Below are 14,766 nucleotides of genomic sequence, written 5' to 3'. Positions count from 1 at the left end.
TCTCTGTGTCTAGATGTATCTCTCTCTCTCTCTCTCTCTCTCTCTCGTCTAGATGTATCTCTCTCTCTCTCTCTCTCTCTCCGTCTAGATGTATCTCTCTCTCTCTCTCTGTCTAGATGTATCTCTCTCTCTCTCTCTCTGTCTAGATGTATCTCTCTCTCGCTCTCTCTCTGTCTAGATGTATCTCTCTCTCTCTCTCTCTGTCTCGATGTATCTCGCTCTCTCTCTCTCTCTGTCTAGATGTATCTCTCTCTCTCTCTGTCTAGATGTGTATCTCTCTCTCTCTCTCTCTCTCCCTGTCTAGATGTGTATCTCTCTCTCTCTCTCTCTGTCTAGATGTGTATCTCTCTCTCTCTCTCTGTCTAGATGTGTATCTCTCTCTCTCTCTCTGTCTAGATGTATCTCTCTCTCTCTCTCTCTCTCTCTGTCTAGATGGATGTATCTCTCTCTCTCTATCTGTGTCTAGATGGATGTATCTCTCTCTCTCTCTCTGTCTAGATGGATGTATCTCTCTCTCTCTCTCTGTCTAGATGTATCTCTCTCTCTCTCTCTCTCTGTCTAGATGGATCTCTCTCTCTCTCTGTCTAGATGGATCTCTCTCTCTCTCTCTGTCTAGATGGATCTCTCTCTCTCTCTCTGTCTAGATGGATCTCTCTCTCTCTCTCTGTCTAGATGGATCTCTCTCTCGCTGTGTCTAGATGTGTCTCTCTCTCGCTGTGGCTAGATGTGTCTCTCTCTCGCTGTGTCTAGATGTGTCTCTCTCTCGCTGTGTCTAGATGTGTCTCTCTCTCGCTGTGTCTAGATGTGTCTCTCTCTCGCTGTGTCTAGATGGATCTCTCTCTCTCTCTCTCTCTCTGTCTAGATGGATCTCTCTCTCTCTGTCTAGATGTATCTCTCTCTCTGTCTAGATGTATCTCTCTCTCTGTCTAGATGTATCTCTCTCTCTCTCTATATCTCTCTGTCTAGATGTATCTCTCTCTCTCTCTGTCTAGATGTATCTCTCTCTCTCTGTCTAGATGTATCTCTCTCTCTCTGTGTCTAGATGTATCTCTCTCTCTCTCTCTCTCTCTCTCTGTCTAGATGTATCTCTCTCTCTCTCTCTCTCTTGGATGTATCTCTCTCTCTATCTGTGTCTAGATGGATGTATCTCTCTCTCTCTCTCTGTCTAGATGGATGTATCTCTCTCTCTCTCTGTCTAGATGTATCTCTCTCTCTCTCTCTCTCTGTCTAGATGGATCTCTCTCTCTCTCTGTCTAGATGGATCTCTCTCTCTCTCTCTGTCTAGATGGATCTCTCTCTCTCTCTCTGTCTAGATGGATCTCTCTCTCTCTCTCTGTCTAGATGGATCTCTCTCTCGCTGTGTCTAGATGTGTCTCTCTCTCGCTGTGGCTAGATGTGTCTCTCTCTCGCTGTGTCTAGATGTGTCTCTCTCTCGCTGTGTCTAGATGTGTCTCTCTCTCACTGTGTCTAGATGTGTCTCTCTCTCGCTGTGTCTAGATGGATCTCTCTCTCTCTCTCTCTCTCTGTCTAGATGGATCTCTCTCTCTCTGTCTAGATGTATCTCTCTCTCTGTCTAGATGTATCTCTCTCTCTGTCTAGATGTATCTCTCTCTCTCTGTCTAGATGTATCTCTCTCTCTCTGTCTAGATGTATCTCTGTCTCTCTGTCTAGATGTATCTCTCTCTCGCTGTCTAGATGTATCTCTCTCTCTCTGTCTAGATGGATCTCTCTCTCTCTCTCTCTCTGTCTAGATGGATCTCTCTCTTGCTGGGTCTAGATGTGTCTCTCTCTCGCTGTGTCTAGATGTGTCTCTCTCTCGCTGTGTCTAGATGTGTCTCTCTCTCGCTGTGTCTAGATGGATCTCTCTCTCTCTCTCTGTCTAGATGTATCTCTCTCTCTCTCTCTCTCTGTCTAGATGTATCTCTCTCTCTCTCTGTCTAGATGTATCTCTCTCTCTCTCTCTGTCTAGATGTATCTCGCTCTCTCTCTGTCTAGATGTATCTCTCTCTCTCTCTCTGTCTAGATGTATCTCTATCTCTCTCTGTCTAGATGTATCTCTCTCTCTCTCTCTCTGTCTAAATGTATCTCTCTCTCTCTCTGTCTAGATGTATCTCTCTCTCTGTCTAGATGTATCTCTCTCTCTCTGTCTAGATGTATCTCTCTCTCTCTCTCTGTGAATGATGTATCTCTCTCTCTCTCTCTGTCTAGATGTATCTCTCTCTCTCTCTCTGTCTAGATGTATCTCTCTCTCTCTCTCTCTGTCTAGATGTATCTCTCTCTCTCTCTCTCTGTCTAGATGTATCTCTCTCTCTCTGTCTAGATGTCTCTCTCTCTCTCTCTCTCTCTCTCTGTCTAGATGTATCTCTCTCTCTCTCTGTGTCTAGATGTATCTCTCTCTCTCTCTCTGTCTAGATGTCTCTCTCTCTCTCTCTCTGTCTAGATGTGTCTCTCTCTCTCTCTCTGTCTAGGTGTGCTCTCTCTCTCTCTCTCTCTGTCTAGGTGTGTCTCTCTCTCTCTGTCTAGATGTGTCTCTCTCTCTCTATATCTCTCTGTCTAGATGTATCTCTCTCTCTTTCTGTCTAGATGTATCTCTCTCTCTCTGTCTAGATGTATCTCTCTCTCTCTGTGTCTAGATGTATCTCTCTCTCTCTCTCTCTCTCTCTCTGTCTAGATGTATCTCTCTCTCTCTCTCTCTCTCTGTCTAGATGTATCTCTCTCTCTCTCTCTGTCTAGATGTATCTCTCTCTCTCTCTCTCTGTCTAGATGTATCTCTCTCTCGCTCTCTCTCTGTCTAGATGTATCTCTCTCTCTCTCTCTCTGTCTCGATGTATCTCGCTCTCTCTCTCTCTCTGTCTAGATGTATCTCTCTCTCTCTCTGTCTAGATGTGTATCTCTCTCTCTCTCTCTCTCTCCCTGTCTAGATGTGTATCTCTCTCTCTCTCTCTCTGTCTAGATGTGTATCTCTCTCTCTCTCTCTGTCTAGATGTGTATCTCTCTCTCTCTCTCTCTGTCTAGATGTATCTCTCTCTCTCTCTCTCTCTCTGTCTAGATGGATGTATCTCTCTCTCTCTATCTGTGTCTAGATGGATGTATCTCTCTCTCTCTCTGTCTAGATGGATGTATCTCTCTCTCTCTCTCTGTCTAGATGTATCTCTCTCTCTCTCTCTCTCTGTCTAGATGGATCTCTCTCTCTCTCTGTCTAGATGGATCTCTCTCTCTCTCTCTGTCTAGATGGATCTCTCTCTCTCTCTCTGTCTAGATGGATCTCTCTCTCTCTCTCTGTCTAGATGGATCTCTCTCTCGCTGTGTCTAGATGTGTCTCTCTCTCGCTGTGGCTAGATGTGTCTCTCTCTCGCTGTGTCTAGATGTGTCTCTCTCTCGCTGTGTCTAGATGTGTCTCTCTCTCGCTGTGTCTAGATGTGTCTCTCTCTCGCTGTGTCTAGATGGATCTCTCTCTCTCTCTCTCTCTCTGTCTAGATGGATCTCTCTCTCTCTGTCTAGATGTATCTCTCTCTCTGTCTAGATGTATCTCTCTCTCTGTCTAGATGTATCTCTCTCTCTCTGTCTAGATGTATCTCTCTCTCTCTGTCTAGATGTATCTCTGTCTCTCTGTCTAGATGTATCTCTCTCTCGCTGTCTAGATGTATCTCTCTCTCTCTGTCTAGATGGATCTCTCTCTCTCTCTCTCTCTGTCTAGATGGATCTCTCTCTTGCTGGGTCTAGATGTGTCTCTCTCTCGCTGTGTCTAGATGTGTCTCTCTCTCGCTGTGTCTAGATGTGTCTCTCTCTCGCTGTGTCTAGATGGATCTCTCTCTCTCTCTCTCTCTGTCTAGATGTATCTCTCTCTCTCTCTCTCTCTGTCTAGATGTATCTCTCTCTCTCTCTGTCTAGATGTATCTCTCTCTCTCTCTCTGTCTAGATGTATCTCGCTCTCTCTCTGTCTAGATGTATCTCTCTCTCTCTCTCTGTCTAGATGTATCTCTATCTCTCTCTGTCTAGATGTATCTCTCTCTCTCTCTCTCTGTCTAAATGTATCTCTCTCTCTCTCTGTCTAGATGTATCTCTCTCTCTGTCTAGATGTATCTCTCTCTCTCTGTCTAGATGTATCTCTCTCTCTCTCTTTGTCTAGATGTATCTCTCTCTCTCTCTCTGTCTAGATGTATCTCTCTCTCTCTCTCTGTCTAGATGTATCTCTCTCTCTCTCTCTGTCTAGATGTATCTCTCTCTCTCTCTCTCTGTCTAGATGTATCTCTCTCTCTCTGTCTAGATGTCTCTCTCTCTCTCTCTCTCTCTCTCTGTCTAGATGTATCTCTCTCTCTCTCTCTGTCTAGATGTATCTCTCTCTCTCTCTCTCTCTGTCTAGATGTCTCTCTCTCTCTGTCTAGATGTGTCTCTCTCTCTCTCTCTGTCTAGGTGTGTCTCTCTCTCTCTCTCTGTCTAGGTGTGTCTCTCTCTCTCTGTCTAGATGTGTCTCTCTCTCTCTATATCTCTCTGTCTAGATGTATCTCTCTCTCTCTCTGTCTAGATGTATCTCTCTCTCTCTGTCTAGATGTATCTCTCTCTCTCTGTGTCTAGATGTATCTCTCTCTCTCTCTCTCTCTCTCTCTCTCTGTCTAGATGTATCTCTCTCTCTCTCTCTCTCTCTGTCTAGATGTATCTCTCTCTCTCTCTCTGTCTAGATGTATCTCTCTCTCTCTCTCTCTGTCTAGATGTATCTCTCTCTCTCTCTCTCTCTGTCTAGATGTATCTCTCTCTCTCTCTCTGTCTCGATGTATCTCGCTCTCTCTCTCTCTCTGTCTAGATGTATCTCTCTCTCTCTCTCTGTCTAGATGTGTATCTCTCTCTCTCTCTCTCTCTCTCTCCCTGTCTAGATGTGTATCTCTCTCTCTCTCTCTCTGTCTAGATGTGTATCTCTCTCTCTCTCTCTCTGTCTAGATGTGTATCTCTCTCTCTCTCTCTGTCTAGATGTATCTCTCTCTCTCTCTCTCTCTCTGTCTAGATGGATGTATCTCTCTCTCTCTATCTGTGTCTAGATGGATGTATCTCTCTCTCTCTCTGTCTAGATGGATGTATCTCTCTCTCTCTCTGTCTAGATGTATCTCTCTCTCTCTCTCTCTCTGTCTAGATGGATCTCTCTCTCTCTCTGTCTAGATGGATCTCTCTCTCTCTCTCTGTCTAGATGGATCTCTCTGTCTCTCTCTCTGTCTAGATGGATCTCTCTCTCTCTCTCTGTCTAGATGGATCTCTCTCTCGCTGTGTCTAGATGTGTCTCTCTCTCGCTGTGGCTAGATGTGTCTCTCTCTCGCTGTGTCTAGATGTGTCTCTCTCTCGCTGTGTCTAGATGTGTCTCTCTCTCGCTGTGTCTAGATGTGTCTCTCTCTCGCTGTGTCTAGATGGATCTCTCTCTCTCTCTCTCTCTCTGTCTAGATGGATCTCTCTCTCTCTGTCTAGATGTATCTCTCTCTCTGTCTAGATGTATCTCTCTCTCTGTCTAGATGTATCTCTCTCTCTCTGTCTAGATGTATCTCTCTCTCTCTGTCTAGATGTATCTCTGTCTCTCTGTCTAGATGTATCTCTCTCTCGCTGTCTAGATGTATCTCTCTCTCGTTGTCTAGATGTATCTCTCTCTCTCTGTCTAGATGTATCTCTCTCTCGCTGTCTAGATGTATCTCTCTCTCTCGCTGTCTAGATGTATCTCTCTCTCTCGCTGTCTAGATGTATCTCTCTCTCTCGCTGTCTAGATGTATCTCTCTCTCTCGCTGTCTAGATGTATCTCTCTCTCTCTCGCTGTCTAGATGTATCTCTCTCTCTCGCTGTGTCTAGATGTATCTCTCTCTCTCGCTGTGTCTAGATGTATCTTTCTCTCTCTCTGTGTCTAGATGTATCTTTCTCTCTCTGTGTGTCTAGATGTATCTCTCTCTCTGTGTCTAGATGTATCTCTCTCTCTCTGTCTAGATGTATCTCTCTCTCTCTGTCTAGATGTATCTCTCTCTCTCTGTCTAGATGTATCTCTCTCTCTCTGTCTAGATGTATCTCTCTCTCGCTGTCTAGATGTATCTCTCTCTCTCGCTGTCTAGATGTATCTCTCTCTCTCGCTGTCTAGATGTATCTCTCTCTCTCTCTGTCTAGATGTATCTCTCTCTCTCTGTGTCTAGATGTATCTCTCTCTCTCGCTGTCTAGATCTATCTCTCTCTCTCTCGCTGTCTAGATGTATCTCTCTCTCTCGCTGTCTAGATGTATCTCTCTCTCTCGCTGTCTAGATGTATTTTTCTCTCTCGCTGTCTAGATGTATTTTTCTTTCTCTCTGTCTAGATGTATCTCTCTCTCTCTAGATGTATTTTTCTCTCTCTGTCTCGGTGTATCTCTCTCTCTCTAGATGTATTTTTCTCTCTCTGTGTCTAGATGTATTTTTCTCTCTGTCTAGATGTATTTTTCTCTCTGTCTAGTTGTATTTTTCTCTCTCTGTGTCTAGATGTATTTTTCTCTCTCTGTCTAGATGTATCTCTCTCTCTCTCTGTCTAGATGTATCTCTCTCTCTCTCTCTGTCTAGATGTATCTCTCTCTCTCTGTCTAGATGTATTTTTCTCTCTCTCTGTCTAGATGTATTTTTCTCTGTCCTAGATGTATTTTTCTCTCTCTCTGTCTATATGTATTTTTCTCTCTCTCTCTCTGTCTAGATGTATTTTTCTCTCTCTTTGTCTAGATGTATCTCTCTACCTAGATGTATCTCTCTCTCTCTCTGTCTACATGTATTTTTCTCTCTAGATGTATCTCTCTCGATCGCTCTCTATCTAGATGTATCTCACTCTCTCTCGATCGCTCTTTCTCTCTCTCTCTCTCTCCTCTCACACACGAAAAACACTTTAGTCTGCTTGTCACGTTTGCGTCCTCTCTCCCTTCCTTTTCCCTTTTCTAAATCTCACTACTCTCATTCTCTACCTCCTCCTACCTCCTTCTCTTATTTTGATGACTAATCTTTTGTAACAATTCTCTTCTTTCCTGTCGTGTTCTCCAGAATCAGAGTTGAGATCAGAGGAATAGCACAGAATATTATTTTACACTCCTTTTCTCCTCCCCTCTTCTGTGTATTTGTAGTACCTATTGAGCGAAAGGAATGCAATACAGCAGTCTGTAATTAGCTAACAGCATTCCTCATGCAATCTCCCCAGTCTCTCTGTGCTTACTACACATCATACAGGCCCTGAGCCATGCCAGACATACAGTACTGTATCAAACACAGACAGAGCTACACATTGTTCCTGGAGTCATCAGAGAATGACCAACTAAACAGTACAGTATCAAACAGACAGAGCTACACATTGTTCCTAAACAGTACTGTAACCTGTCTACTACTGTGCTGTCATTATTCTGGGATCAGCACACAGTGACTGTGCTAATGGTTTATTATCAGCATGTTAGATATATGAACTGAGAATACAGTGGGTTTGGGGTTTTCAAGACATTACTATCCAAACTGAAGGACAGCTGTACTGTGTGTGTTTGTGTGAGTGGTTATAGCGAGAGGCACATATCTAATAGATTATGTTCAGTATGAGGAAAGCTGTTCTGAGGCAGCAGTGTGTATGAGGCTTGTCTCTCTGTCTTGACCCTTACTATGGTCAGGGAGGAAAGAACTGCAATGACTCATCACTCGGCACAGCCAGCACTAACGAGACACGACACACAGAGAAGAGAGCTGAGAGGAGCAGCAAGGATACAGCACACACACACACATATACTTTCACACACACACTCACTCACACGCACACACACACAAAAGCACAGATGAGTAGCTCAGTGGGGCAGAGGGGTTGGCAGGGTCCTGCTCTGTGAGCTGCTGGAAGCAAATAGACCTCTTGCCTGAGTGTGTCTGTCACGTCTGGGGCTACACACACACACACACACACCATTAGCCACACACACGCACACACACACATAATTAGCCACACGCACTGCATACACACTCGGTCCAGCACAACACCCCCTCCTCCTTCATGCCACAGGTGTGCCTGTCACTTGAGAGAAGCCACACTGAGTTAGAGAGCGTAGCCGAACAGAGACTAGAGGACATAAACAGTACAGAAATAAATCAATATAACCAACATTTGTGTGTGTGTGTGTGTGTGTGTGTGTGTGTGTGTGTGTGTGTGTGTGTGTGTGTGTGTGTGTGTGTGTGTGTGTGTGTGTGTGTGTGTGTGTGTGTGTGGTGTGTGTGTGTGAGATCTTGTTATGTCCTATGTTCATTAAGTTATTAGGTAGGCTAAATGAAACATTACATTCACTTTCTATCGATTCCTATTGATTCCCATGTCATAAATACAGTCAACTTCTAAGCTGTTCATCCCAATGCGTTCAATCTCATGTCCCTTTCACTAAACTCACCCCAATTATGGTGCGTTGTCTCGCAGATTGTTGCATCAGCTTGAAATCTTCTCGGAAACCCAGAAATAAAATCATCCGTAATTGCATCAGATGTGTGTCTATCCACAAAACATTATCCTGAAATACATCCATGAAAATTGGAAAAAGATAGACCTCCCACTTGAGATTTCATTAGTAATTCAGGTAGCCCAATAGAGGTTAAACACACCTACAGGAGGGAGAAGGCTTACGCTTAAACCAGACAGATAACTCTCAGGCATTCGTAAGATGGAATTGACATGATGGATGAGCGCATTGTATTGACTGTTTCATGTGGGTTGTCATTTTAAAAGACTTACAAGAACGTTACTGTATGTTGTGTCCTGAGGTCAATTTCCTTGTCTCATCTATGTCTAATTTATAATAACACGTTCATAACCAGTCAGCAAATATTTGGAGCAAATGAAATGTGTATTTTGCAGATCTTGTAATCTTAAAATGACAGAGATCTGTTATAAGCAAAATCACTATCCTTCTCTACCACTTTCTACTCTAGCAGTAGAGTTTACTTCCCATGAGCTGTCCTTGCACTACTAACAAGTGATGTGTGTTTCACTATGCAACCTACTTGCACTACACACACAGTGATGTTATCTAGAGCCATCGATGGAGACGGAAGAGAAATGGAGGTGAAGATGATGATGATATCATATAGCCCCAACCCAGCTGTATTGAGCGCTGCAGATTGGTCTGGTTGCTGGGCTAAAGGCTTCTGCTTCCACAGTCTGCTTCTACAATCTACAGTCTGCTTCTACAGTCTGCTTCTACAATCTGCAGTCTGCTTCTAATCTACAGTCTGATTCTAATCTACAGTCTGCTTCTAATCTACAGTCTGCTTCTAATCTACAGTCTGCTTCTACAATCTACAGTCTGCTTCTACAATCTACAGTCTGCTTCTACAATCTACAGTCTGCTTCTACAATCTACAGTCTGCTTCTACAATCTACAGTTTGCTTCTACAATCTACAGTCTGCTTCTAAACAACAATCTGCTTCTAATCTATGGTCTGCTTCTACAATCTACAGTCTGCTTCTACAATCTACAGTATTCTTCTAATCTACTGTCTGCTTCTATAATCTACAGTCTGCTTCAACAATCCACAGTCTGCTTCTATAATCTACAGTCCGCTTCTACAATCTACAATCTACAGTCTGCTTCTATAATCTATAGTGCGCTTCTACAATCTACAGTCTGATTACCCTCCTCTCTCCTCCCTGACTGACTGACTGACTGGCTGGCTGTGTACCTTTGAATGCTACACTCAGCACCATGACTGGGTTGGAGACGGAGAGACGGAGAGGAGAGACGGAGAGACGGAGAGGAGAGACGGAGAGGGAGAGACGGAGAGGGAGAGACGGAGAGGGAGAGACGGAGGGAGGGAGAGACGGAGAGGGAGGGAGAGACGGAGAGGAAGGGAGAGACGGAGAGACGGAGGGAGGGAGAGACGGAGAGGGAGGGAGAGACGGAGAGGGAGGGAGAGACGGAGAGGGAGAGGGAGGGAGAGACGGAGAGGGAGAGGGAGGGAGAGACGGAGAGGGAGATGGAGAGGGAGAGAGAGAGAGGGACAGAGACAGAGAGGGAGAGGGAGACAGAGAGGGAGAGGGAGACAGAGAGAGACAGAGACAGAGAGGGACAGAGACAGAGAGGGACAGAGACAGAGAGGGACAGAGACAGAGAGGGACAGAGACAGAGAGGGACAGAGACAGAGAGGGAAAGAGACAGAGAGGGACAGAGAGGGAAAGAGACAGAGAGGGACAGAGGGACAGAGGGAAAGAGACAGAGAGGGACAGAGAGGGAAAGAGACAGAGAGGGACAGAGAGGGAAAGAGACAGAGACAGAGAGGGAAAGAGACAGAGACAGAGAGGGAAAGAGACAGAGACAGAGAGGGAGTGTATATATGTATATATGTGTGTGTATATGTATGTGTGTGTATGTATATATATATATATATATATATATATATATATATATATATATATATATATATATATATATATATACCAAAAATATATTATATTATAATATAATATAATATATTATATTATAAATATAATATATTTATTATATTTATTATTATATATTTATTATTATATATTTATTATTATTATTATTTGGGGTTTTTTCAATGTACTTTACTCAAACCAGTGAATATCACTTATTATAAATGAGATCATTAACAATCAGCTCTTGGAATATCCAGGGCCTGTAATCTTCACATTTTTGGTTCTAAAACAACAAATCCAGAATTAATTAAAAACATCAAGGGACAGGACATCATAATCCTACTGGAAACATGGTGTCGTGGAGACATAGATACTCAGTGTCCCTCAGGCTATCGAGAAAGTTTACTACCATCAATCAAACATAAAAATGTTAAACGGGGCTGAGACTCAGGTGGAATCATCATTTGGCATAAGCCGGACTTAGCACTGAATGAAATGAAAAAAGGTACCAGTCACATTTGGCTAAAACTTAACAAAGGTACAATCTACTGTGACAATGATGTATACATATGTTGCAGCTTATGCTCCTCCTTCAGATTCACCATATTATGATGATCAGTTTTTTGACAATCTCCATACAGAAATCATTACATTTCAGACAGAGGGTAAAGTGCTTCTTTGTGGAGATTTCATTGCAAGAACAGGTTCTGAGCCTGACTACACTGATGCGGGAGGTAACCACCACATATGTGGTCACCCCTCCTTGTACAGTAGCCCTATTATAAATAATAGAAACAGTCCTGACCAAATACTGAACAAAAATGGGAAGGAGTTAGTGAATCTCTGTCGAGCCTTAGGCCTGTACATGCTTAATGGTAGAATCAGAGGGGACTCTTTAGGTCGGTTTACTTACTGCTCAGCTCTTGGGACAAGTGTAGTCTATTATGCCATCACTGACATTGACCCCTACTCCATTAGTGCATTCACTGTCAGACCACAGACAACTTTGTCAGATCACGGTCAGATCAACGTGTTTCTGAAGAAATTAACCGGCAATACCCATTCAAAAAACAGCCCAATAAACTCTACAACATAAACCAATCGTACAGATGGGCTCCAGACAGTGCAGAGAGATTCATTGAAACATTGAACTCAAATGAAATGATGAACTCTATACAGTTTTTCAATAACTCACAATACCAAAACAATAAAGATGGTGTCAATTCGGCTACTCAAAATATCAACTGCATATTCCAAAAAGCAGCATCGAAAAGCAAATTTGCGAAAACCAAAGAAATGCAACATCAGAAACAAAAAACTAAATGTTTCTGACAAATGGTTTGATAATGAATGTAAAACAATTAGAAAACACCTTAGACAAATGTCAAACAAAAAACATAAGCAGCAAAACAACCCAGAGCTACGCTATGAATACTTTGAAACTCTGAAACAGTATAAACAAACACTGAAACGCAAGAAATTGAATTATACCAACAAGACACTTGATGACATTGAAAACGCAATTGACCAAAATCAGTTCTGGGACATGTGGAACAATTTAAGCACAACAAAGCCACAAGAATTAGCCATACAAGATGTAGGAATTTGGAAAACTTATTTTGATAATCTATACAAAAACATCTCACAAAAAGACTTACAAAAGAACCAATTAGAAATTAAAGAAAAATTGAACATCCTTGAATCAGTCATTAAAAACAACCAAAATCCATTAGATTACCCAATAACCCAACAAGAACTAAATGAAAAGCTCAAATCTATTAAATCAAAGAAGGCTTGTGGTCTAGACAACATCAGAAATGAAATGCTGAAAAACAGCACACCTGAGTTGCAAAATGCTGTGCTTAAATTGTTCAACATGGTTTTAACTTCTGGCTGCTTCCCTGATGTCTGGAACCAGGGGCTCATCTCCCCTATCCACAAAAGTGGAGACAAATCAGACCCCAATAATTACAGGGGAATTTGTGTAAACAGTAACTTGGGAAAGGTTTTCTGTAGCATTTTGAATTCAAACCTTTCTTCAAGAAAAACATGTAATAAGTAAATGTCAAATTGGCTTTCTCCCTAACCATCGCACTACTGACCATATATACACCTTACAAACACTAATTAATAAACACGTCCACCAAAAAAAAGAGGGCAAAATCTTTGCTTGCTTTATTGACTTTAAAAAAGCATTTGATTCTATTTGGCACGAAGGGCTATTCTACAAAATTCTACAAAGTGGGCTTGGTGGTAAGGTGTATGACTTAATAAAAAGTATGTACACAGAAAACAAGTGTGCAATAAAAATCAAAAACCAAAGAACAGAATTCTTTTCACAACGTCGAGGTGTGAGACAAGGCTGCAGTTTGAGTCCAAATCTTTTCAACATTAATATAAATGAATTAGCAGACATGTTGGACCATTCTCCAGCCCCAGGACTCACACTATTTGACACAGAGGTGGAATACCTGCTATATGCTGATGACTTGGTACTTCTATCACCAACCAAAGAAGGTCTTCAACAGAACATTAATATTCTAGAGCAATATTGCCATAATTGGGCCCTGGCAGTAAATTCCAAAAAACGAAAATCATGATTTTCCAAAAAAAAAACTGATGTCAGAAACACAAATATAAATTCACCCTGAACAACAACATCATTGAACACACTAAAAATTACACCTACCTTGGTCTGACCATATCTGCATCGGGAAACTTTAATATGGCAGTGAATGCACTCAAAGAAAACGCCCGCAGAGCATTGTATGCAATTAAAATGAAATATTTCAAAATCAACATCCCAATTAGAATTTGGACCAAAATATTTGACAATGTAATCCTACCAATAGCTCTTTACGGAAGTGAGGTTTGGGGGCCACTCAATAAACTGGACTTTAAAATGTGGGACAAACATCCAATTGAAGCCCTACATGCAGAATTCTGTCAGAATTTCTGTAATGAAAATACAGAAAAGATCATAAAAATTTTGGCTACATCTAAATTCAAGTCCAAATTTAAGTCTGCAATTTAAAGCACTTCAAACCCAAGAGCTGAGCCCAGAAACAAGTCCTCTCAGTCAGCTGGTGTTGGACCTCACCAACCAAGCTGACACCAGCACTGCTTCAAAAGAAAGAATTCCAATAAACAAAATCATGAACCAATCAAAGGACTCATATTTACAACATTGGAAAAACGAAACAAAATCCCAAAGTCGACTAAATTGCTATCTGACCCTAAACAGAGAATATGAATTGGCTGATTATCTCTACTCTGTCAGAAATACGAAGCAGAGACAGATCCTTACCAAGTACAGGCTGAGTGACCACCGATTGGCAATAGAAACCGGCAGACATAAAAAGACATGGCTACCCAAAGAGGAGCGTGTATGTGGTCACTGCACGACAGGGGAGGTAGAGACAGAGATGCACTTTCTCCTTTACTGTGATAAATATTCCTCACAAAGAGATTCATTATTCACAGAAATGACTACATTTATTCACAATTTTAACTTATTAAACCCAGAGGAAAAAGTAAAAATACTCATGGGCGAAGGAGCAATGGCTCCTCTTGCAGCCAAATATGTATTTGCCTGCCATAGCCTGAGGGACACTGAATAATAACATCTGCATAGTAAGCAGTAACTTACTTATTATTACTATTATTGTTATTACTATTATTGTTGTTGTTTACCACCCATACCACTACTATTTGGAATGATAATGGTAATGATAGTAGTAGTGGTAATGATGATAGTAGTTGTAGTACTGATGTAATGGTGAAGATGACCGTTATTTAGTTATAAATTAGTTATAGTTTCATTTTCCATATTTAGATTTAATTTTGTATTATTATTTACTGCCATTTTGTATTATTTAATTACAATGTATACATTGTTGCTTTGGCAATATTAACATGGTTTGAGAGAGAGAGAGAGAGAGAGAGAGAGAGAGAGAGAGAGAGAGAGAGAGAGAGAGAGAGAGAGAGAGAGAGAGAGAGAGAGAGAGAGAGTTATAATTTTGGAACTTTTGTTGGTATAATTCTTACTGTTAATTTTTTATTGAAACATATGTTTCCCATGCCAATAAAGCCCCTTAAATTGAAATGAGAGAGAGCGATTAAGTATATGTGTATGTGCTCGTTTGCATAGTCATGTGTGTTAGAGAAGCTGTATTGTCAATGTATTGCTACTTCTGTACTGCAGAATGAGCCACTACTGTGATTGTAACTTCAAGCTCATATTAGCTATCGCTACCTGCTGTTGATAACAGGAAACTACTGCTCCAATAAGTGATTTCTATATCTGTCAGCAGGGGGCAGTAGCGCTGCATAAATAAACTAATCCTGGTCCACCTATCGCTCTCATGATAAATAAACCTCTAGCACAAGGATGGGAAACTC

Source organism: Salmo salar, chromosome 10, assembly GCF_965601325.2.
Source record: "Salmo salar chromosome 10, fSalSal1, whole genome shotgun sequence".
Taxonomy (NCBI): Eukaryota; Metazoa; Chordata; class Actinopteri; order Salmoniformes; family Salmonidae; genus Salmo; species Salmo salar.
The sequence above is the reverse complement of the archived record's forward strand: the minus strand, read 5'-3'. Positions refer to the sequence as shown.